Raw genomic sequence first — 18,282 nt, 5'->3', positions numbered from 1 at the left:
CGTTTTCTATTGTTTCAAAATCGTAACAGTGTCAGATTATGACTGAAAGTTCCTGATAGATAGTGCGTTTACAACGCCAAGTCCTTCGCTCTTCCTACTCATGATCGTCTGCCAATGTGATGATTCGGGGCAGAAACAGATTATTCGCTATTGTCTATTAAATATATATTTATTACTTTATTGCCGCAATGGCGATGATTTTAAAATCAGAAATGATTCTATGATAACCTATTGTATAACGGCCATAATTTGAAATTTGAAATAAATAAAATAAAAGGTGCTTATTATTTTATTGGTAGCAAACCAAGGTTGTGAAGTATTTTTTTTTAATTTTACGGACTCCGATTTTAACAATTTTAATAAGATTATTTTTTGCCAGCAAATGATGGCAATGAAAATAATGTCAACAAAAAAAGCCACGTCTAACTAATTCACTTTTATTGACTTATTATAATGATATTTTTCAAAAGTAAGTACAAAAAATATAAGTTAAATAAAATAAAATATGTATATTAAATAAAAACAACTAATTTAATAATTATACTTGCAAGGGAAAAAGCTTGTTTCATTGGTTTTATTTTGCCAGGTTCACTAAATCTAATCTTAAATATTTAATAATACTAAATCTAAATTTAATCTGTTCCATCCGTAATTTAGACTGAATTATATCTTAAAAAAAGAATTGCTTTAAATAAGCCAGCGTGTATCGAAGTTCTTAAATCAGATTTGATTATTTTAAGCGCACTTAAAGAATATTTTTTAGGACCACCAAAATTTTGCCCCAAAACTAAAAAGCCTAATTTATAAAAAAAATATTATGCAGTTTATTAAATTTTTGCTAGGATATATATTTTTTTGTTATAGTCGAATTAATTACTACACTTTAATAAATTTGTTGCTAAAAAAACTACACGTGTTAGAAAAAAAAATTTAAATCAGCGTATAAATAAATCAGTCATGAATTATAAACCTATACATTATAAAAAATTAAAGATGGTAATATTAAACATATAAAAAAAATTTGCTGTAACAATACATAAATAAAATTTAGAATAAAAATAATTAAATATTCATGGACATAATCAATCATAAAAAAAGAATTAAAAATATTGTCAAAGTAAAAGTACGGTAAATCTAAGAGCACAGAGAAAAAACTAATAATAAATTTGCAAATTTCTATGAGGAGCTGGTCCGATTAATTTCGTATAATTTTAATATTTTAAAATATATTTTTTTTAATTAAAATTTAATGTTTGTATTTAATTGCTATTACATATGTATAATAACATTACCATATTTAGTAAAAAGTTATTTCAAGTAGCATTGCGTTATTAAAATATAATATTATAATGTGAGAACTCATTATTCAAATGATTATTGAAGTAGACCGATTATAACATCTGTCTCTAGTCGTGATTTATATATTTTTATTTACATCTCAAGTGCACGTGAACGGTTCTTCTTAATCCACGCCCTTATTTGTATACATAAATGCACGTTCACTCAACTACATTACTCGGAATTTCACTATGAACGGTCCTAGTGTTAGATGCAGTATCTTATCTAAAGACCTCTGAGCTTATTGAGAAGACATGCAAATGAATATAATGTTTGTGCTAATGACAATTTTCGTATTTATTCTGTTGAAGACGTACGAGTGTGAAATTCAAGCTGCTTCAATTTGTCAAATATTATTAATCGAATCAACACAAGTCCCACCACGCATAAGTGAAATTAAAAGTCGCACCACTGTGACTCACCAAAATTTTCACCACCTCAGCACGCGATTGGAAATTATCGGTCGGAATGCGCGCGTGCCAGTGATAAAGACACGAAGATGACCAAGAAGACTGGCTGGTGATGGTGGAATGCGGCCGCAGTGAATCACCAGCTGACCGGAACAACGAAAGGCACACGTCAGTGGAGTGAAGGCGAGCTAACGATCCGACGGCGAGTGATTCAGTCACCTGACTCACCACCCGCCTAGTGGAAATCCTGGTGACTGAGTGATAACGCGAACGTGGAACATTCTAGCTGGCGGTGGCTGATAACGACTAATCGTATGTACACACACGCACACACAACAATGCGGTGACCGACAAATGTCAATTCAACGTCGTTACGATGGTTTATAAAACCGGATGGGTGACTGCTCACTCATATGGCCAGTGACACAAACTACTGCCTCGGGCATGGTTTCAATAGGTCGGCTTTTGACTGTTCTATCGATTTTATTAAAGAAGACACCCGCGACTCAATAGCTATATCTTAAAGAAAGAAATGTCTATGTTGCCAGTCGTATCAGGCATGATAGTGGCACACATTCACTGTCCCATTAAGAAGCTAAATGTCTTGTTAGAGTAGTGTTCTCGAGTTCTGACGTCCAGGCCACAACGTGAAAGAATAAGGGACGCAATCGCGACTCACTAAGGCACTCTAGAAATCGCAATGCCTTAGCAACTTCATGAACATTATCCCATTGTAGTCCAAAGATTTTTTAATAAGTGTGTCGCCAAATCCAAGCAAATTTTAATGCATATATTTAATTAAATAATTTAGTGATCATTGAATAAAATATTAAAAAAACTAATAATATTCAAATTATTTTTTTGTTTATTGCTAATAGATTGCTATTTAATTTTTATAATTCAATGAAATTTAATTGACATTAATTCAAGATATGTATTATTATTATTTGTAAGCATTGTTTATTAATTTATTATTTTATTAAATTACATAGATATTGATATCATAAATGAAATATTTATTTTATTTATAATATTATTAATTTTAAAAAAATTTTGACAAATTCATGAAAAATGCAACCCTGTTGCTTCATTCACGAATTAGGCAAATTATCTGCCGAATGCGTGAATTGGGCAGTAATTGTATTGCTTTGTTCGTGCATTAAGCAAAGTAGAGCTTTGGTGGTGCTTTTCATAATTAGACCAAATGTTATTTTATTATATAAAAACAAAGCAATCATAAATTAAAAAAGTTTAGAACTATAAATATGACAACATACAAATTTTATTATAGGTTAGGACCTATAGTTGGATTAGACTATAAAAAACGAAAATATTTTTAATAATTGTATTGTGTAATAAATCGATATTTATAAAGTAATTCTAAAAAATTAGGCAACTAAAAGGTTAAAAATTCGGAAAGTAAAAGAATTCAAATCACAGACATGAAAAATTTGATGGTACAGAAGAATCACGTAGATACTATTTTTATAAACATTCAAGCAAACAAGAACTAGTTACTGTAAGCAATGTAAATCTAAGACCTCAGGAAGAAGATTGAATATACCCTTTATCCGTTTTCGTGCCACGATATATTTCGTATCACACGACACCAATGCAGATATTTTTGGAATTAAAAAAATATATGGAGTGTTAAAATAAAAGTGTTAACGACTTGTCAAAGACCCTTATAACCCAAAAGAACCCTTCAAATTTTAAAATGATTTTTTTTTAAATCACTAGGGTTCAAACAGGATTATACTAATAATCTAAGTTCAGCGAAGAGAGGACAGAGATTTATTTTTTTTAGATTAAATTAAGACCATCGTGGCCTAACAGGTTACCCCAATGCGCCACGATGGTCGAAAATAAATTTTAAATTTATAAAACATAAAAAACGTAGGTATATTTACATAAATATAACAATATGTAAACATAACAAAAAATTATAAAATATCAAAATTAAATGATACAAACTGGATCAGATCCTTGTAGCTAACATTAAATAAGTTAATATGTAATGCCAGCGTATTAAGGAGCCGGATGGCCACAGCTATAGGCGAGTCGGCAAGTGCGGATGTCCTAGCCCTAACGGCCATCAAAAGAGGTCTCGATCGTGATTCTCGAAAATGTTCCGGAACCCAAAACTGGAATTCCTCGAGAATAGCTGGATTGTCGACAGCACCTTTTAGTAATTTGAAAAAATGCTTAGCGACATACAGCTTTCTGCGAGAACTCAGCAAATCATATCCCAACGTCCTAAAAGAAAGGCGCTGGGATATAAGTACGGATAATAACCAAATATCCTTTTGTAAAGGTATCTTAAATACCTTTTTTGAATTTTTTCCACTAAAAGGGAATATTTGGCTATTCGGGGATACCAAATTATAGATCCCGATTCAAGAATGCTACGAACTAAGGTGTCATAGAGGATGCGAATAACTGACGGATCGTCAAAGTGAAAGGCATTCCTCATAACAAAGCCGAGCATCTTGGAAGATTTATCACAGACGTGTATGTGTAGAGAGAACCTCCATATGTTCTCGAAAGTGATTCCGAGATCTTTAGTGGAAGTTTCTCTAGCCAAAATGCTACCACCGAGATGGTAGAAATAAGCTGATGGCGAACGGCATCGAAAAAATGACACAGTATGGCACATTCCGACACTAAAGAGCAGACGGTTAACGGAAGCCCATCTCCACAGAGAGTCTAAATCACTTTGTAAAGAGGAGTCCACAACAGATCGAATGCATTTATATAATTTTAAATCATCTGCGTACAGAAGAAAACTTGAATTTTTAATTGCTGTATTTATGTCATTAATAAATAACACAAAAAGCATAGGTCCCAGATTGGATCCTTGAGGAACCCCCGAAGGGATAAAATATTCTTTTGACAATCGGCCACCATAGGTTACAAATAGTCTACGATGCAACACTTGCTTCATTTGTGCATACATCATCGTGCTGTGTATAATATATAATACATTTCCTAGTCTTCTTCAAACATATTAGCATTAGTAACGTTTGAAAAGCAGAAGAATCTGCTTTATAACGAATTACTAAAATATGATACAATCAACATTTCCATAAACTACGCTATATAATTATGTTCTTTGAATAGATTGGTCTTTATACATTTACGATTTTACATGTGGACTAATGGGCAAATTGCGAAAGTACTCGATTGATGTATATATAAAATTGTTCGTTTGAGAAACTAGTTAATCGAAATAATTTGCGAACCTCAATCGACTGTGTCGAATTGCCTACATTTGTTCTGGGCAATGGGACTGAGATATAATCAGCCATAGAAGTATTTTAAGCTCAGTTAATAGTACGTAAATTTATCATCATAGTGATTGTGCATAATTTCTACTATAACATGTATCTATTTTTAGATATGTAACACGATTTTATCAAACAAAAAACTTATTCACGAAACGATTACATTATCGCATTCCTAAGCACCGAAATTTAAAAATTCACTTTAAAAAACTTATCTTGGAAACGATTATGCAATATTTACATGCTACAAGGATCAAAAAGTTTGATAAACACAGTACAAGAGCATTCGGGCATAATGTTTAAAATATTATGTGATTAACATGATACCAAGTCATTATCATGTGACGGTATTGTCAATTTATCAAGGCTGAGTCATAAATAACAATTGCATTATCAGTCTACACATAACGTTTGCTTCAGTCAAACATTCAGGTTAAATATAATATAATATTCTTTGAACGACGACGATACGCGGCTTGCAAATTGTTATATCTTGTGATATGAGTTAAATAAGACACGAAGCAAAAAATAGACAATGATAGTTACCTTTGTATTATTCCACGGTGACGATATCCTTATGTAAGATCATCAGGATCTGAAAATAAAATACTCTACATTAGTAACATATATATATTCTATAAATATTTTAAATACAAGATGACCAATTCGAGTTGGCAGCACTGTAAATCAGACAGCTGTCAATAATTACGCATGTTCAAAGTGTCAAATGTTTGAAACAATACTAATTTTATTTACACTACATGATAGTGATTATTGAGTACGCAGAGAAATTATATTCCATAATATATTAATAAATTGGTTAGTGTTACTGGATACCATAAATAGTTTCACTGCGGTTGTCACTCGCGACATCCCAGGTAGGAGGTCGCGCAATGTACTGAGCGAAAGTACGACGATGTAGGGTCGTGTTTTCTCTTGAAACGAGAGCTGGTTGTTCAGCGCCTTAGACTCACTACTGTCTAATCTTAGAAGATCCTCGGCATATGGGTCTGAATGTTGATCTTTGCCAAAAGTAGACGATCAACAACTGGATAAGTTCTACCATATACAATATGACATATAAATATATCAAAGTAAGAATAGCTTATCGTGTGGTCTCGTAAGATAAGTATAGTTTAGGAGTATTTTATTGAAATATTGATGGGGAAAATGCGCTTATATGGTTGCCACCTACATATGTACTATCGCTGTCACTGACCTAAGCCACAGAGTGACCCCGACGCGACAAGAAATCGGCTGAAGGACGAAACGGTCGGGATGGACGCAAACAAAGTGTCACCGAGACCAAATAATGGACAAAGTTCGGAGCGCGTGGGCGCCTCTGTCGTCGCCGGAACTCGAACCAGCTGACTGCCACTTATGTATGAACAATTCATAGACACATGTTTGTGTCTTATCGAAACAGAACTGAACCGCGACAATCGACCGCCTGTTGGCTTTGGACATACTCAGTATTAATTACAGTTTCGAAGAAGAACAATTATCACAGTGTGCGATACCGCATAATGGTGATAATGACTCAACGATGATCAGAAAGACATACCAGAAAGTTTGGAGTAAATGAATAATGTACATACATATTTTAAATAACAATCGGACCAGTTCCTCAAAGCGTACGTTGAACAGATTAACGTATAATGACAACGTATTAAGAAGCTGGATGACTACAGCCATGCTTTTGAACACTTTCAAAAGCTTAAGAGATTCTAACGGCCATATCTGTGTTGTTTATGAATAATAAAAACAGAAGGGGTAGATATTCCTTTGACATACTTTGTCAAAGATCTACTTGAACCCCCGTATCAAGGGATTTAGTCATAAACGTCGAGAAGAATTTGAAGATTGAAACCGTGGATCGCGTTGAATTAAAATCATACTATTGGTCCACCAAGATTTCCTATATTTATAGAGAATTATTTCGACGTTTCAAGAGATTGATCAAATATGCCATCTAAAATATAATTGTCGATTCGTCAGCGTTCGCAGCTTTTGGGCTTTTCTTAAGGCTCCACTTAGCGCATTTTGCATCTAGACTTGCATCTACACCCGTGTAAAATTCAGATAACGCAAGAACTGAAGCCCAGAGAGCATAGACAGCGATGAGGCACATTTCGATCTCTCAGGGTGTGTTAATAAAGCAAAATTGACGCATATGTGGTAAAGAAAATTTTCATGTGATTCACGAGAGACCATTACATGGCTGAAAAGTGACTGTTTAGTGCGCATTATGGTCAGGTGGCGTCATTGAACCTTACTTTTTTAAAAACGATGATGGTCGGATTGTAACAATCGACGGTGAGCGCTATAGGTTATTATAATAACCCATTATTTTTGGCTAGATATTGATGTGGAAGACATATGGTTCTAACAAGACGGTGCAACTTGCCACACATCGGGTGCAACGTTGAAAACTTTGCATGAAAAATTCGCAGGTTACATTATCATGCGATTTAACGCCGTTGGATTTTTTTATGGGGTTACACTAAATGTCGTGTCTACCCAGACAAACCCCAAATGCACCTGAAAACCAGCATCTGTCAAGTTATAGCCCGAAATGTACGAAAAAATCATTGAAAATTACACCGAAAGGATTGGCCGCTGCAAAAGGTCCAGAAGCGGCCATTTAATTTATATTATTTTTAATAAATTAAGAAATACAGCAATGTTTGATTAATAACAAAAAAATACCATTATATTTAGGCAAAGATTTATATTGATTTATTATATTAACTATGTCCATAGCTAAGCAATTATAATTAATCATTTTTTAATGATCTTTTAAGGATTACTAACTCAATATCAATGTTTTACATTATAGAAAAATATATATTCGGAAAAATGTTATTTTTCACAAATAAAGCCAATTAAAAATGTTTCTGATTATTTTTAACGGTGGCATTGAATCTAGCATTTTTGTACTAAAGAAGTACAAATCCGATAAAAAGTACATATAATAATGAGCACATTTTCGAGGAGCTCATGCGGCCTACGGCCGTCAGTTTGACACCGCTGCTTTAATACAATATATTATATTATAACTAGGTAGCAACTAAAATTTCATTATAAAGTAGACAAAAAACGTTTTAAATAAACGTAAATATTACTCAGAAACGCCAATAAATAATAAAAAAAAAGTTAACGGGCTGTGAAACAAAGATAAGTTTTTAAATTTAAAAACCGGTTTTTTATCATTAAATGACACATGAACTAGGTTTACATGTAAAACATATGGGAATCCTTTCGACTTTTTATGTCAATAAATTAAAGCACATATGGGTAGAATAATGTAATTTAAAAGCGCGTAACTATCAAGTATAGTAAACCGTTAGCAATGAACACGTATTTTAGGGCTTGGCATTAAATTATTCTTCAGAGTCCTTGTCGATTTATTAATTGTTTTAATTGAACATAATATTTGCAAGCCCAGACAAAGCAATGGCGAGTCTGGCGTCCATTTTTAGCAATGGTGAAACGAGTTCTGCGAATCGAACAATCACATTATATGAGAACGCGTTTATGACGTTGGGAAATCGCCTACGCGTTTATAATATAATTTGATTCTATATGGATCTTCTTGCGTTTAACGCGTGTTGAATTTATAGTGAATGTGAAATGATTTTCAGAGAGGTTAAGCCACGTTTATGCCTCAGAATAGTATATCAAATTAAACAAAATTCTTTACGGTCGTCTTTGCGTAAACAATACTATGAATGAGCAATATAGTTTTAACTAAATTATAGATATAAACTAATCGGTTGTTAAAATTAAACCATTTAAACATTTTGCACTGGATATTTTCTTTGAATAAAAAGAAATTAAACATTTAAAACCGTATGGATCAGTTTTACACGTATGCGTTGGGATCCGTGACATATGGGTAGCACTATACTTCACTGTTATAGATTGAGTGGCACGCACCAGTAGGCGATACATGTTTAGTGAAAATGACGAAGCGTATAAAATGAAGATAGAAAACGTCGGTAATTCCGTTCGGAAGACGCTCGGACGGCATCTGAAATTCCAGGGTAAAGATGGCTGATGATAAAAAATGGGCCATCTCGTGGCTCGTGCCGACATGAGCGTACGTCGGTTGCGAAAAAATTTGCGATCTCGTTTCGGGCGAGGTCCAGAGAAAGCAGACGTATAGACATCTATAAAACGTACTTACGTCGCGAGCAGACGGTGCGAAAAAAGTTGCTGACTCACCCGAAAGGGGCCGGATGTCTGTCGGCAACGTCGGATTTGCGAACCGAATACGTAATAAAAGTGCAACGATGTAAAACAGCGGAGGCTTCGTCAGCGGCGTAGATACTATAAGGCGGGGGTATGCAACGCTGCAAGGCTTGTAAGGCCAGGGGTACCAAAAAATATTTTTTTATAATTGGTAATGTTACACAAAACAGCGAAATATTTACAACAAAAACAATACAAATAATGTCCATTTTTTTATACCTTGAAATGCCCTAAGTCATCAGTTATACTATTACATTTTTTAACTTGAACTTTTTAGGTTATATGTGGTTCAGATGCATAGTTACTTTCACCATGACTGTTTTGAAGCCATCGTTTAAGATAGGAATAACCAACAGAGAATTTTTCGATTAAAAATATCTTTGAACTAACAACAACGTTGCATTTTTTTTCTTACATATGCAGATGTTTATAAATTAAGGATAATTTCACTGTTCTTTCGGTATTTGTTAAAAGTAGTTATATCAATGATGCTATTTAGTAACAATATTTTCAACCCAAAATCAACAATAGCATTAGAGATTAGGCTCTATGAGTTTCAATTTGGTGAAAATGCGACAATAGCAGTTAAAAACATTTGTAATACAACGGAGCAGAGATGCAAATTAACATTAGAAAGTTTCAAGTCTAGTTCAAAAAATTTCATTCAGGGAATTTTGACATTGAATATCTTATTAGGAGTTGTTAGTGAAGATATTAGGGCTGCCATCAAAGCAGTCTGAGATAAACGATACAGAAGCTAGCACAAAAGCGCAACTTATCGCCTACATTAGTTCACACATTTTAAAAAATTAGGAAAGGTGTTAATTTGCAGAATATGAGTGTCTCATAAAATGTCCCAAGAAATCTGGCGCAGCGAATTTCAACATGCCAATAATTAATGATTCTAGAACAGAAATATTTATTTTTGAGTCGAATTGTTACTGAAGATGAGATGTGGCTTATTTACTTTAACACGTGGTTTGATTTCAATCAACTCCCAATTCCAGGATATAAGATAATGTTATGTATTTGCTGAGATATGAAAGGCATAATTCATTTTTCACCAAGACAGCGCTTGTATTCATGTATCTAAGACAATATAAAAAAATCAATGGATTTTCTAAGGGAATTTTTTCTCATCCACCGTATTCTTCAGACATTGCTCCAAGCGACTATCATCTATTTAGATATATGAAACAGTTTTTAAGTGAAAAAAAATATTTTACAAAAACGGATATAAAAAACGACATTTAAGAATTTTACTTCCAAAAATACCTTTTAAAAAAAATATGTTAGTTTTCAGATACAAAATAACAAAGAAATGCGTTCTTTAGATTGCCAATCAATAGGCAAATACTTCAATTTACTTTCAACTTACAGGTAGCGAAACCTACAAAAACAGCTATTTATTAATACATAATTTTTCGGATCAGATATATGAAATTGAATAATTTGTGAAGAATAATTGTAGAAAAAGATTGATTATATATATTTAGTAAAAGTGATATGTTTTATTTTTTAACTCATAGGACAACCTGATAGAACAATTGATATGTCTAATAAGAAGTTTGAGAGTGAACCATTAAAAACCAAAATTACATTTTCCTTAAAAATAAACATTCAGAGATTGTACAAATTATTTTTCGGTTCTTCTGGAACCTTTAACAGTGAAACTTGAAAAGATAATTGTTTTTGCGCTCTCCTATTGACCAAACTTCGGTTTGAATTCACTTTGAACAATATTCTCATATCAGAAGTCGGTAGTACTATCGGTAATAATAGCTATCATATTTTTAAAAGTGCAGACATCAAACACCCCATGAGAGATGAGTTGGCTTAGTTTGTATTTTGAGCTTGACATAATAAAAGTTTTGAAACTAATTAGTTATGTTTGGGTTTGAACAGCAAATGGAAGATTCACAGCTGTCAAATTGAATTTCATGGACATTATAAAGCTGCATTCAATTTCACTAGCGCCTAATAGTTAAATTATATTTTTGCTATCAGAAATATTATATCTACTGGTGAAAATGTATTTGGACTTAATAACATTACATTACATATGGAAGAGTAGAAATTATATAATTTTATTTTGTAGAAATATATATCTACCGATAAAAATGTATTCACAGAAAATATTTTCGGGATTGATTGTTTTTTATATTTACTATTAGGGAAAAAATAAGAAAACATTTTTTTGACCCACCTATGTACATATAATTGTACTAGCATAATTGTACTAGCACCTGCCATATAAACTATATTTTCATTAGTAAAAGTATATATCTACCAGTGAAAATGAATTTTAATATGATTTCACTAAAATGAAATATTTAAAAAAATATTTTCTACATAGATTCGAGACTGTATTTTAGATTTTCTTTGAGGGATAACCCGAGAATTTCTGGGTTAGAATCAGGGACATTTTTTCAGCTTAAGATTCATAGTATTTAATAAATTTTTTTTGGCCAAATTCAAGGTGAGGCAAATGCCTATGTATCCGCAAACAAAATGGTAGAAGTGTGTCGCTTTTTATGATTACTTGCCATTTTGTAGATGTGATATTATCATAGCATATGTATCATAACGGTGGGAGCAAAGTGGCATTATTAAGTAATTTACACTCGAAAGTGGAGTTAGGCCAATTTACACTTAAGGCCATTGATCTGAAGAACACAAACTTTAGCAAACATCTACAATATATTGTAGTACACACGTACATGTAAAGGTTGGTAATATTTTAGACAAATAGCGTTACAATTAAATAAAAAATAATAAGTATTAAAATTAAAGTGGAAATGTAAAAAACTATTCGCTACGCCACTGAAATCCGTGCGAACGCGAAAAAGTAAAGACAGAGTCACACGGCGCGCGCGACTTTAGGCCGCTTGCAGACAATTAAACTATCATCTTGATAAAATATGCGAGAAAGTCAACGTGAGCTATTTCATTGCCACACTTGTAAAAGGACCTTGCACGTCTATATTTGTATAAAACAAGGACGATGCAGTGAAAACATTGTTAAGTCCATAGCGTCGAATCGAAATACGTGTGGAGCGTTTGCAATCGAGTTTATATCGCTGAAAGGTCAGTCTTCCAAAGCGAAATGTCAACCGGAGAGTAGCAAAAGTAATTTAGCGAACTGCAAATTCTATTTTGATTCATGAATTCTAAGCGTATAAGTAAGAATGAATCCAATTTCCCAGAAGATCTAATGACGAAATTGGCACATGGAAGAGATATGCTTTAGTCACTTTTAAAATATTTTCAAATGCAGTATTGTTTCTGAAATATAGATAAGTAATGTTTATTTGAAACTTAAGAAAATAGTAATATTGTGACTATTGTACCTATTTATTGAACATGTTTATTCCGCAGATGGACACGTGTTTACTCCAACATTCCAGATTTATGACTAAGCGACTAGACTCGAAGCTGTCAACTGAACCGGGGGTTCTTAAACCAAGGGTAGGGGGCGTGCCGAGTACAACAAACTTACGGCAAACTCCCCCCCCACCCTCGCCTTACAAGTTGCGCAACAAGAAAATAAGTAATAACTGCGCAGTGAAAATTTTTCGTTTTATTTCATAAAAAAGTTTTGTGAATCATGTCCTTTTTATCCAATAAATACACGTTTCTAAAAACTGCAACAATAACAACACGCGTACTTCAAGAAGCACATTGCACAAAGAACACAACAAGAATTTTATAATTTTACTCATGTTTTACATGGATGTATTGGCAGATTATATTTTTTACGAATTAATATTTTATATTGTGAAATAAAATAATATTAAACTTTTTTTCAACAGAGTGTAAAAATATACTATAAGCAATAATATTTTACATTGAAAACTATTGTTAAATATAATAACCACAATAAGCAGTTGTCTTTATAAATGTTTATGATTTCTAATATTAGCTTATAATATTTGCAGTTTATTAAATGTATGTAATATTTTTGCACTGAATATATCAAACCGCGCACCAAAATCTGTTTTATTTGCTATTATTTTTTTACCCAGAAAAAAAATTCCGCACATGTCTCTAATGAACACAAAAACTATTTTTCGTTTACAAATTTATATAGCACTCTAACAATATTTTATATATAAATCTTAACGCGGCTTGATTATTCCTTATAAAACGATACTTTAATAATACTACTATTTATTATTATCGTTATTTCCAACTAGAAATTATATTACAGAAGTGGCGTAGTCAATACTAATGTATGTAAATCTTATTAAGCTTTTCCGCACATTACAAGGCAACTCAATACAACACGAAACAATGAAAAAAATGTTACACGGCTTGTAATAAATACTTCTGCAGAATAATAAAATAGCATACAAAAAATTTAACGCCGCGCATCAGTTTGCAGTTCAACTCAACTCAACAATTATTACAGCAGTGGTGTAGTCAAGCCTAAATTATTTTTTACTACAGCTGTTCTTAAACTTTTACACAAATGACCCCCCCCCCCCTTACCACACATTTATTTACTGTACCATACTTTCAACAAAACATATTTGGATCTGAGAGTATCATCACTTTACAATACCGCAAATATTTTTTTAATATTCTCAACGCGTCGTACGAAGCGTTGAGAATATTAAGGGCGAACTAAATTATGTAAGCATTTTAAAATGTTAAATCACACATGTGTCGAGTTCGCCGTTAAAGTTCTCAACGAGACATTGGTGAACAGATTACTGGGCACACGAAACTTCCACACAGCGAAAATCCTGAACATGTGTGATTGTCAAATATATTTTATTTTTAATTCCAACTGCATTATATTTTTCTCCGTTTATATTAATATAATTGTAAAATATTTTTAATCAGAATTTTGGCTGTTTGAATTTTTTTCTGTGCGCAATAATCACCGAACCATAAATGTCACGTATAAAATTTTCAAAAGAGGTTTTTGCACAATATTTTTTTTCGACCACACGACTATTTGCGAGCGGGACACATCCGGTCGAAATTCTTACCGTGCGCACTTGTTGAACCTGCGAGATTTCCCGACGCGCTTCGGGTTGCGCAGGTCAGGCGCCCGCTGTCACCGCGCGAGGCGAACGGCCGTCGGTCACTGTCGAGCCGCCAGCGTGGCCGCTGTCTAGACGCCCCCACCCTTTTTTCATTTTTCGCCATCCATCTCTCTCTTGGCTGCTGAAGCGCAGGGAGGGGGACTATTCGCAATTTTGCGTCGAACGACCTCGAGACGGCGAGGTCGCCGCATACGTGTGTATATATATATACAATATATATTTGAAATTCGGATACGATTGATCCGCACTCGCGAAACTTTTCCAGGAGTGCAGCCCGAAAACGCGACCTTGCCGGCGGACGAGCCGCCGGTGAATGAGAGACCAGTCGTCGGTCGGCCGGCGAGCGGACGAGCGGCGGTGCGGGAAGGGGTTCGGATGCGCGCGCACGTCTACACTGCCTAGCAACAGAGGCGCCGTCAGCTGACGCGCTGCACCGGCCGTGACATTGCACAGCAGCGCCGGAAAACTGCGCAGACGACAGCGCCAGCAGCGCACGGCCGCCGAAACGAGTTTTCGGTGGACTCTTCAGTGCTGCAGTGATAAAAATGTGCATATGCTTTTTTTTCATTTTTAATTTTATGATGTAGGTGTACAGTATCTCTGTTGCAATTGACTCCACATCACTGTTGCATTTTATAAGGTGACCAGATTTTGAAAATATTAAACGAGGACACTAAAAATAAAAATGTCATTTTAGAAATTTTTGTTCGAAGAGTTCAAATTGCTACGGGAGCAAAAAAATTCAGTAAAATCATATCGGAATACGTTCACCGGTAGATATAAACACCATTAATCTTAATGAAATAGAAATATTAAAATCGGTAGTACTGGGGGGAAAATATTTTTTTTCAAATCCATACCTTTTATTAAAAACGATATATCTTCATGGCTCAGAACTACGAAACTACGATGTCCATATTGCTTGAGAGCAGAAGCGAATAAATTATGCTTATTGTAGGAGATTAACCTAAGTTATCAGCGTAGAATATCAAAGAAGAATAATATTATGCAGTATTTACATATTTTTTATTCTATAATATTCACATAAACATTGATAACTTAAATTTAATTAACTATTAACATAAGTAAATATATGAGAAATAAATCTTTAGAAAAAAATATTATTGAGATATTCTAAAATAAACTAGCTGTCGGTACCTCACTATCGTGAGGTACCGATAGCTAGCGAGTGTGCGAATACCGGACCCTCAACTTTTTGGGTTTTAAATATAATTTTTGCTTCGTTCTGATTTTTTTAAATATTTTTTAAAATTTAATGGTTCAAATTGGTCATTACTATTTAAGATTTTCAATGATAGACAAAATAGTTCAATCTATAAAAACTACTTAACATTTTCAATTCATTTGAAAATAGGTTTACAACTTGACTAAATATTTCCAGAAGAAAACATTTTATATTATTTATTAGATTTACAACGTTAGATTTTATCGTTATATTGAAACTTAGATATTTAATGATAAATCTAAATATTGTATATCATTTATGAATAGGTTTAAAACTTGGCTAGATAATAATAAATTAAAAATTGTACTATGAAATTTCAATACAGCGAAGCTCACGAAACCAATGAATAAATTTTGGTGTACTGAAAATTCGTTATATTGAATGTAAGGAAGATGATATATTTTTATTTTATTTTTAATTACTATATTACTACAGCATCAAAATAACCTTTTATAAGGTTAACAGATCGTTTTTGTCCTTGTTTAAGGAAAATGTATGAAACACAATAAAATTTGTGAAAAAAATGTTTTATAAAAAAAGTTTGAGGGTCAACGAAACACCTGTAATGTCGCTTTTGAACACATCTGGCACACCCCAAGTCAATGATGAACTGAATTCTTAGAAATATTTTGTAGTTATAACGTCATTCTTAAATTCGGAGCAAAATATTTTGTTATACTGAGATTAGTCTTCATTACAATGAAAACATTTTGTATGAAAGTTTTTCGGGGACAAATTAAACATTCGTTATACTGGGAATTTCGTTATTTCGGTATTCGTTACAAAGAGATTTAACTGTATTAATTTATTAAATAGAATTGCAACTTAACTAAATATTAATAAAACAAAAAAATACCAAAATGTTTTCAACATAAAAAATAATATTAAAAGGTAACATTTTGTAATATTTAAAAGTAGGTTTACAGTTTAAATAAATAATAATAATAATAAATAGCATTAGTTACATATCCGCTCAAAAATATTACTGATAATTAAAAATATTTTTTACACCTTAAAAAATATTAAAATTAGTGATATACAATTTTGTGTAGTTTCCTTTCAAAGGTGTCAGTAAGAGGGATTTTTGCAACACTATGTGTTTAGTAGTTGGTTGTTATCGAATAGTACTTATTTTTAAACTTTGCCCCTTTTTGTTGAAAATGTTTTTTCAAAGGAAATTTTATAAATTCTCTAAAAACTATTACTTTAAATTGGCAACGTTCGCCAAAATTTAAGTACACATTTTTCTGTTAAGAGAAGCTAATAAAAAATTTACATTATTTATATTATATTTTAAATACCGTATAAACTAAACATATTTTGAAAAAATATTTTTTTTAGAATTTGATGATTTTTATACATATATTGATAAGTGTTTTACAATTTAAATCGATAAAATCAATTTCGTAGTTCGTTCTCAAGCGCGCCGGGGAAATACCATTACCGGTATTCCCCGGAATTTCTTATATGTGACAGTTCTGTCATCGGTCAAGCGCGCGCCGGGATACAGCTTAGTGCGATTAAATAAACAGTGAAATATGTTATAATCACAGCATTTTTCTTAAAAAGTTACAATTGTAGATGATTCAAAGTGATTTACCATTGGAATTATAGACTTTATAATCGAAATTATCAATTATGAGTGTGCCAGTAAGTGTTTGGTTATATGAATACTATATCACGGTTATTCTAACAAAATTACTATTGACTTTCTAGGATCTAATATTAAAAGACAAACAGCAGTGATTTGGCAATTGAAGATATACATGCCAAAGTTAATTAAACATATTACAATGGTAGTAATAATGAAAAATCTCATATTAGTGTAAACAAAAAGTTACTTTTTACCCAATATATAGTATCGTTTACAGTCAATTTTCAGAATCAATGAGAGATCTAATAACATTTACGTATGGCAAACAATTAATGTATGACATATTGCGACTATTTTGAAGAAGATGAAGATATGTCAATCTACGTGTTTAATCCTCTACAGTAATTTCCGTTAATTTTGTTCTTCGTTTGTCGTTCAAATTTAATTTATGGATTATAATAGTAGTAATAATGTGTTCAATGTTTTACTCTTATTATTTTTTAATTACTTTTCAGAAGCAATGATGGAACAATTTGATGACCTAAATGGCTACAACGTAGAATTGGTATATATAAACAAAGAGTTAATCTACTCATGTTGAAGTCACTGTCAGCAAGTATTATCATTTTATAAAGAACATACTACATAAGTTTGATGTAACTGAATATCTTAAATTTGACTATTCAGAAAGAGGAATGATTGCACTGAACAAAAATTGTACATATTTTGCCACATCGGAATTAAAAATAACCCACTCTTAGATATTTTGGCTATCGATTATTCCAGGTATGCAATCAAATATTTATAATCATTGTAAAATGTCGTTTATTAGATAACATCCAAGAAACTACACATTTATAAGCTGTCCGACAGCGCCGATTTGATCGACATTAACTTTCAATCCTCACATACTAAGGATATATTACACGTTCATGTTTAAAACATAACTGGTTAATTTAAAATTCTTAAAATCTAACATATATATGTATTAAATCGGAAAGCAATGATAATGTTTATGTAATATAAAAGTAAAACTCACTTTTCGGCCTCGGAGCCCGGCGACGGGATTTCAAAATTTGAAGATTTCATTACAAAGATTGTT

General features: G+C 32.5%; 2 long non-coding RNA genes across 2 annotated transcripts in view; one reads left to right on the top strand and one right to left on the bottom strand.

The window, feature by feature from the left end:
- Nucleotides 1-14,656, bottom strand: part of LOC148225978 (uncharacterized) — a 38,633-nt gene extending 23,977 nt beyond the window's left edge. Inside the window, exons 1-2 of the long non-coding RNA XR_015812386.1 lie at nucleotides 14,284-14,656; nucleotides 5,579-5,627 (exon numbers count right to left, since the gene is read on the bottom strand). This is a non-coding gene — a long non-coding RNA (uncharacterized LOC148225978). The remainder of the gene's footprint in view (nucleotides 1-5,578; nucleotides 5,628-14,283) is intronic.
- Nucleotides 14,657-16,975: 2,319 nt separating this feature from the next.
- On the top strand, nucleotides 16,976-17,783 carry LOC148225977 (uncharacterized). The gene is made up of 3 exons (XR_015812307.1): nucleotides 16,976-17,382; nucleotides 17,458-17,581; nucleotides 17,696-17,783. It is a non-coding gene; the product is annotated as an uncharacterized LOC148225977 (long non-coding RNA).
- The last annotated feature ends 499 nt before the right edge of the window (nucleotides 17,784-18,282 follow it).

This window comes from Plectrocnemia conspersa, unplaced genomic scaffold (genome assembly GCF_051122295.1).
Source record: "Plectrocnemia conspersa isolate PC_06_02 unplaced genomic scaffold, ASM5112229v1 ptg000014l, whole genome shotgun sequence".
NCBI lineage: Eukaryota > Metazoa > Arthropoda > Insecta > Trichoptera > Polycentropodidae > Plectrocnemia > Plectrocnemia conspersa.
The sequence above is the reverse complement of the archived record's forward strand: the minus strand, read 5'-3'. Positions and strand labels throughout refer to the sequence as shown.